Consider the following 8741-nt stretch of genomic DNA (forward strand, 5'->3'; position numbering starts at 1 on the left):
TCTTGAACTACATAAATATACAGAGTTTTCCTGGTAGGGTCTTTCATAATTTTAGATTAGAGTTAATAAGAGTGTGCCAAGCTTCAGGCAAACTTACTTTTTTAACACACTGATTTACATACACACATAAAGATTCATTGAGATTTACTTAAGAGTTTACAAGTAGTACTTATTAAAATGTAATTATATATCTAATTCATGAACATCCTTTGTGAGTAAAGAAAGATAAGCATTTTTTCTGCTTTCTAAATTTTTTTCTTGTGCAATAAGAAATTCTCTCTTGTCTTTTTCACTAAATGTCTAGCACTTGGGAGCAAAAAGGCAGAAAAATCTCACTTACCAACCCCTGCTCACGCTCTCTCTCGCTCTCTCTCACACACACACACACACACAAAATAAGTTGTGTTTGTGATGAGGGCAGGATTGTGGAGAGCACCCACAAGAGGAGGCCATTAAACACTTGGCTCTCCTGGTGTTCGTAGTGATTCAGTTTATGAACATCTTTTCTGGAGTGAATGCACTAGAATACAACTGGATTTTTACTGAATAGTGAGTACTGCAATTTCTGGAAGTATATGACAGTTATTTTCTAGAATGGGATACTGTTACAGGTTGAATTATGCCTTCTGCAAAATTCATAGTTTGAAGTCCTAACCCTCAGTACCTCAGAATGTGACCTTATTTGGAAATAAGGTCATTGAAGATGTGATCAGTTAAGAGGAAGTAATCCAGGAGAAGAGTAGGCCCCTGATCCAATATGACTGGTGTCACTATAAAAAGGAGAAATTTGGACACAGAGACATGCATACAGAGAGAACACCATGTGAACATGAAGGCAGAGATTGAGGCCATGCAACACAAGCCAAGGAATGCTAAAGGTGACCAGCAAACATACTGGGCAATAGGCACGGAACAGATTCTCCCTTGTATCCCTCAGAAGGAAACAACACTGCCAACACCTTGATCTCAGCCCTCTAGATTCCAGAACTGTGAGACAATAAATTTCTGCTATTTAAGCCACCTAGTGGTGGTACTTTGTTACGACAGCCCTAGCAAAGCAACACAGATGCTTTCCTCTCTCATCTCCAATTTGAATAATTCCCAGCACGGGTGAGAAAACACCAAAACTACCCATCACACACTTAAAAAGAAACCCTGGTAGAATGGAAGAATCATTTCTCACAGTAAGTTTGTTAAGTTCTAGTTTTATCCTCCGAAGACATTTCTGCACAATTATATGTTATTTAGGTCATTAAATATGAAATGCCCAATTTTGAATCAAAAGTTATAGATATCTCAAACAAGAAAACAGTACAATTAATCAAAGCATGTGCCTAAACTATCTACACAGTTTTACCATCTTAACAGTAGGTTGTTTATGCCAACAGCGAAGAAGCCTAGAGAGTGAGTGGCCATGAAATCACCAAAGACGTTTTCCATAGCTTGTTGAGAATTGAATATTTTTCCTTGCAAGAAGTGGTTCAAAGCCTGGAAGAAGTGATAGTCAGTTAATGCAAGGTCTGGTGAACACAGTGGATGACAGAGAGTTTCCAAGTCCAGCTTCTGTAATCTGAGCAGCGTTGTTTATGCGACATGTGGTCGAGTCTTGTCTTGCAAGAGGATTGGCCTGTCTCTATTGACCAATCTCAGCTACTTAATCAGAAGCATCCTCATCATTCTGTTCAACTGGCTGCAGCAGACATCTGCTGTAATGGATTGACCAGGTTTCGTGAAGATATAGTTGATAATACCAGAGCTGGACCACCAAACAGACACCATTAGCTTTTTTGATGAATATTCGGTTTTGGACTGTGTTTCAGCACTTGCTTCATCTTTCACCAACCATTGTGCCAAACACTTGCAATTGTCAAAAAGAATACATTTTTTATCACACATAACAATAAGGTGTAAAAATCGTTTGCGTTTATGTTGTGACAGCAAAGAAAGGCAAGCTTCGAGACAATTTCTCTTCTGACACTCATTTAATTCATGCAGAACCCATCTATCCAGCTTCTTTACCTTGCCGATTTGTTTCAAATGGTCCAATATTGTTGGAATAGTAACGTCAAACCTTGCTGCTAATTCCCACATAGGTTGAAATGGATTCGTTTCCACTACAGCTTTCAGCTATCATTATCCACCTTGGTCTCAGGTCACCCACACGGCTCATTTTCAAGATGAAAATCACCAGAATGGAACTTCTCAAACCATCAACACTATGCTTTCATTAGCCACACCCTTCCCAAACACTTCATTGATATTTTGAGCTGCCTGTGCTGCACTGGTTCCTGGACAAAACTCGTATCTGAAAATAACACAAGGCCTCACGCCTGTAATCCTAGCACTCTGGGAGGCCGAGGTGGGTGGACTGCTTGAGCTCAGGAGTTCAAGATCAACTTGAGCAAGAGTGAGACCCCATCTCTGATTTAAAAAAAAAAAAAAAGAAACTCTGAAAATAACACAAATTTTTGACATTCATTGTTTCACGAAAATTGCTCAAAAATTTTTTGAAAGAGAATCACAAGCCCAAACATGCATTTGCAAGAATGAATATTTACCTTCACAATAAAAATAAAACAAGAAGTGTCAACGTGACATGTTAGAGATATCAACTGTCAAACTTAGTATGTAAGGAAATTGGGTATTTCATACTTAATACCCTAAATAGTACGGTGGTTAAGTGTAGGGACTCAGGAGCCAAACTTGTTAGGGTTGAGTCCTGGCTCCATCAGCGGTTGTGTGATCTTTTTACCAAGTTACGGAACATCTTCAGTCCACATTCAACTCTTAAGTAAAATGGGGATACAGTATTTCAGATCGATAGTGAGGTATTAATGAAATAATCCATGTAAAGATGAAAGCACAGTGACAGGAGCTTAGAAAGGCTTCGATATATGTTTGCTTTAATAGTAACTAAACATACTAATATATAATAATTGGTTTTCTCTGGGAATGACTTTTGCTTTTGAATTAAAACCACAGAATTGAATTTACATATTTCATAAACTTGATTAATTTAACCCATGATATAAAACTCTTTGAGTACTGAAATAATATGTAATTGGGAATATTCTGCTTTGGATTCATATATTGTAAAAAAAAAAAAAGATTTAATCAAAACTAATGCTGTCCAACAACTGAAAATATGTAGAGTATGCCCTTTATTAAAGAACAGCAATTAACATTGATTTCAATTATGTTTTATAGAAAAATCTTAGGCAATCCCTTCTTCCTCAGCCTTGAGCTTCCATTCTGCCCCCACAAAGCAAAGGGCAAGGTTCTATCAGCCTTTGGTGAGTCAGTGTAACTGTCATGCTCACCCTGAGAACCTCAGGGGCCAGGAGAGGATGGACAGATAATATTATTTAATATCCCATACACAAACAGACACTCTCATTAAAAAAATCACTAATCTAAATGACCCAATGTTCTTACTTTATAATGCTATGCCCTGTTACCCATAGGAAAACTTTAAAGAAGACACATGACCTTTATCAGTCTTAGCTTTCTTCCGGAGTCATACATTGCTCTCTTATCATTACGTACTACCCAGAGCACCGACTACCAGACCTGCTCCAGGTAAACTCCTACTTCAGGGAACCTTTGCTCTGCTCAATCTCTTTTGCTTTTTCTAATCTCTTTCAAAACCTCATCAGCCCTTTGTCCGGATCCCCTTCAGAAATTTTATGTTTAAAGTAGCTCAGTAGATGAATCTTCTGTAGGGTATCTGTGATTGATGATACTTCCCTTGTATTTCCATGTGTAACTGTGGAAAGCTGGGGAAATAAAAGCTTGGGAAGTTCCAGGTGCCAACAGTAAATGATGAAATGGTGGGACTTTCAACTGTCCCTTAAAACCACCTATGCTACCTACCTAAAATCTGAATCTGGTACCATACTGAAGTGATAATCTTCTGATTTTATCAAACCTGTGGGACACTTAAGAATCTTATTAACACTAATCATATAACTTTTTGGTATCCTAAGAAAAATTGTACAGTAAAACAATATGCCCCAAATGAGGTTTAGCCTGATTTACTTTCATATCTGGATTTGGCAAATAACATATATAAATGTTTATAAATCACCTCAGGTGCCTTAGACAATCATATTTCATGGTTCAGACATGTTGACACCAGTCTGGAAACCTGGTAAAAATCCCTTGGTGATTTGTTTCAAAACTTTCAAATTCTAAAATACAATAACTAGTCAATTTTCTGTCTTCATGTTGTATTAGGGGTTTTCCAAAGAAAAATGATCTCAGAGACAAGCCCTTCATGGGAACAATTTATGTGATGTGATTAACCTGAAATTTATGTCCACTGGAGGACTTCTTTCAAAAGCAACAGTAACTACTTCAAGGAAGAACTCTCCATGACAAATTCATTTTCCAGATTCTATAAGCTTACTGTTAAGCAGCAGGAGAAAACATTTCAGGGAAAACTCTAAGGGTTAGTACCATCCAAATGTCATTGTCAGTTTAAAATGGGGACTTACGGTCTTTCAAAAGATAAGCCACTATGAGAGGTGTCGTTTTATTTTTTCTACCATCGTCTTTCTTAGCACTTGCTAGGAACAGGGCAAGGAGGATCTCTTTCTTGTTCAGTGAATGTGAGCAGTCTTACCTGTTGACATAATTGCAGAGTGCAAATGGTATATTGATTTATTTCATTATTTGCCCTAGAACATCAGAGAGGAGAACCTGCAAATGCTCCCATGTACCCAAAGCTGAATGCATTAGCCTCTTTCTGACACCATTACTGTAAGAAGATTTCTCTAAGAGAACCTGAAAGGAATCTTTATGGGTTGCAAGAAGTGTGCACACCCTTTTGGAATTTTATCAGGTAATCTTAGCATGGGGCAGCTCAAACAAACCAGAGTCCCACAGCGTCAGTTGCCCTCACATAGCTGGAGGAACAGGATGCCAGCCCGTATCCGTCTCCTTACAGGTGGGTGTTGGCTCATTTGAAGCAGATGGTGGGTTTATGATTCTAATGTGCTTTGTATTGCCCAATAGACAAATATTTGCACTGGGACCAGAATAAATACAAAAAAAAAAAAAAAATTCCTCAGCTTAGCTTGCAAAGAATATCGGAAGTTTTAGGACACCTCAGCATTAAAACTATCGTAGGAAGTAAGTAAATGAGCCACGAGTCCTCTTTCCTTTTTCTTCCACTTAAAATCTTCCCTAGCAAATAAAAGAAAATGTTTGGAAGAAGGTATAGGCATAGTGAGATGTATTTGGGAATTACTATGTTTCTCTCCTTCAAAGAATTCTTAAAAATGTACAGTATAAGCATATTTTAGCTCTAGTAAAAGAATTCAAGTGAAATTCACAGCTTAAGCCAGAAAATGTAGCCTATGTACTTTCCTTTCTCCAGAAATTATGTTGTTTCTTCCCCAGTGTAACAGTGGTCATCTTTTATCTAGATGTGAATGCACTTATGAAGGAACTTGAGTAAATGTTCAACAGGTTTAACAGAATATTAATTTCACATTACACCTTTAGAGCAATGGTATCTGCTCTGTCTCTTCTGCACAGGCTTTTCGGTTTTGTTTTTCATATACTTGTTGAAGAGCTGAATATTAGTATTTGATAGGGCTTCCCTACCAAACTTGAAAGAGCTTCCCCACTGCAGAGGTATGAGAGGATTTCAGTGGGGAGGTTGATGTTATGGAAAATACATTAAGCTTCTACAAGGCAGAAAAGAAAAGCAAGTTTTAGCCACTGGAATAGAAATCCATTTCACAAATTTAGTAAATGTTTTAAGTCCTCTAAAATTTGACATTTTGACTTTTTGAATTAATGAGTAGGAAAATTTATTTAAAATGAGTATTTCTCCAAAAGGGAAGTAGTTTCAACCCTACACTCTCTCATCCCGTGTGGCTGGATATTAGATTTAGGAAGGAAGATAATTTCATTCATCATTTGATGCTATACAAGGAAAAAGTAATCAGAGTGAGAGAAGAATACAATTTCCAAGGGGATTTGTACATTTCCAGATGGTCTAGGAGGAAGGTCCAGAGAAATGCAATATTTGGGTCTTTTAGTCCTCCAAGAGTGGCTTCAGATGGCTGGAAGTAGGACCAAAAATCTCAGCAACCACTGGGAGAAGGCAGTGTGATAAAACATGGGAGAAGGAAAATAATAGAGAAAGTCAAAGATGGGTATCTGGGAGAGATTGGGGAAAATATTAGGGAGAAACAGACACATACAAACACATTCATTCTCTCCCCATTCTCCTCCTTCTACAAGTTGGAGAGAATTAGAAGAGAAAAAAATAACTTGCAAGAAGAGAGCTATAAATTATGAATGACATGGATCTCCATTAATGTTCTTTGAAAAATGCAATTAAAAATGGGAATATTTTAAAATTCTTTTTGTTGGATGGAGCCATATAGGGCCTGAGAGTTATCTGAGTCAAAATCATTGCTTTGGTCAAATATTCTGCTTAATTATAATTCAACATTCATGAAATATTATCTTCAAAGAACAGATATTAGAATATATCTGTCTTAAATAAATGTAAAACATAATTAAGTTCTTCTTTAATTATTTGTATATCTCTCTCTTCCCATTCAAACTCTCAGAAGGACTCCACAAAGTTAATGCTTCTCCTGAAACATTTTCTCTTTTTGTTACTGTAACTCTCCATGCTCCATTTCCCACCTGCATTTCTGGCCAATCCTTCCTAATATCCTCCCAAGCTCTTCTAATCAACCTCCAAACTTTGAAAGTACTAGGGCTCTATCCTAGGTCCTCCTTTATTCTTTACCTACAATCTTTCCATGGTTTACCTCATCTAATTCCACTTACTGAAAATCCACTTACATGCTGAGGACTCACAGACTTTATCTCCAGCCCTAATTTCTCTACCAAGTGACAAACTCATATATAAAACTGTATACTTGACATGTCCTCATCAAAGAAAAAGTTATTTCATACTTTAACATATTGAAAACTGAAACCCTTGCTTTCTACCCATCCCCCAATCCAGCTGCTCCCTCACTGGGGTAAATGGCATCAGCTTACTTTTTCAGGGCTAAACCTTCCCAGGGTTTTGAGGTCACTCATGATTATCTCTATTCCTTGTTCCCCACACCAACCCTTTAACAAGTCCTGATGATCCTAGTACCAAAATAAATTTCTTTCTGCATGTATTTTCCTCTAACTTCAAAGTCACCAGCCTAGGCATAGTCACTATATTCTCCTACGTGCATTACTAAAATTACATCTGGTTTTTCCTTTTGTGAGTCAATAAATACCTTTATTACTGAAACTATAATAACATTTTTAAAAAATGGAGCAAGGACAATGCCACTCCCTGGCATAAAACCACTTAATGGCTTTTCAGTGGACTGTGACTATACATGCTGAAATAAGAAAACCCAAATCAAATTGGCTTAAACAATGAAGGTGATTTATGGACTCATAAAAAAAAAAATCCTAAAAAAGAAGGGCTCAAAATTGTCATCAAAGTACCATTTTCTGCTTTCTCCTGCCATACACTGTGTTGAATTTCTCCTGCTGATAGCTTGTAAGATGTCTACAGGACACCATCAGGATAAGAGACTTTCTTGTTTTCATGTCTGAAAGGAGGGAGCCAGGGTGCTGTGGTTTCCCCCTAATTGGCTCTCCTGGGTCACAGCTCACCCCTGAAACAATGACTTGATCATGGGATTGAAATATGCTGACAGGCCTAAACCAGCCAGAACCCAATTACAGAGCTGGAAAGAAGGCAGCTTCCCCTTGAGGTACGTGACCAAAGCATGAAGGAAGGGAAGACTCAGAAAAGTGGGAAAACCAAAAAGGGGAATGTGGAAGTTAGGGAGGCAACTAGCAATATCAGTGATTCATAAACTGTGGGGTGCTAATGATCCATTCTGCTCCCTTGGTCTTCTCACCAATAGGCTTGTATCAATCTCCCTCTTGCTCCACCATGTCCAGCAACACTGGCTTGCTTATATTGTTCTATCATGCCAACAAGCTCTTTCCAACCTCAAATTATTTGCACTTGCTTCCCCTGCCTGAAACACTCTTCTCTAGCAGCTCCTCAAATGTCCGGTCCCTTTTGTTCTGATCTTAACTCTGAACACTGTCTCTTCTGCTGTGGCCTGTTTGTTAAGCTATGACAGTTGCATATAACCAACCATCTAACCATACGGCCTTAGAAATCACTACATCTCTGTGGGATTTCATCACATACAATATAACTACTTAGAAGTTCATTCCACCTTTAACTACCACATTCATGTATTATAAACTGAAAAAGATCTTTATTTAATCTAAAAATAGTTACTTGCTATTTTTCCCTTTGACACAAAAGGAAATTCTCAGAGGAGTATAAAAGGAATCAGTCTCTTGAAACATTGCTTCCTCAGCAGACAAGAAATTCTGATGTAAGAGCTTTTGAAGGAATATAAACTAACAGATTTGGAGCTATCAAGTCAGGGATCATTGCTACAATGGCTTCAGTAGACACAGTTGTTTTACCACCTAGTCAGTTCGATGCCTTCCTTTCAGAAGCACTGTCTAAAAGAATTCCAGCTCTTCCTTTCATGAATATCAAGAACTTAAGGCCGGGCGCGGTGGCTCACATCTGTAATCCTAGCACTCTGGGAGGCCAAGGCGGTTGGATCGCTTGAGGTCAGGAGTTCAAGACTAGCCTGAGCAAGAGCGAGACCCCCATCTCTACTAAAAATAGAAAGAAATTATCTGGCCAACTAAAAAATATATAGAAA

This window comes from Eulemur rufifrons, chromosome 29 (assembly GCF_041146395.1).
Source record: "Eulemur rufifrons isolate Redbay chromosome 29, OSU_ERuf_1, whole genome shotgun sequence".
Lineage (NCBI taxonomy): Eukaryota > Metazoa > Chordata > Mammalia > Primates > Lemuridae > Eulemur > Eulemur rufifrons.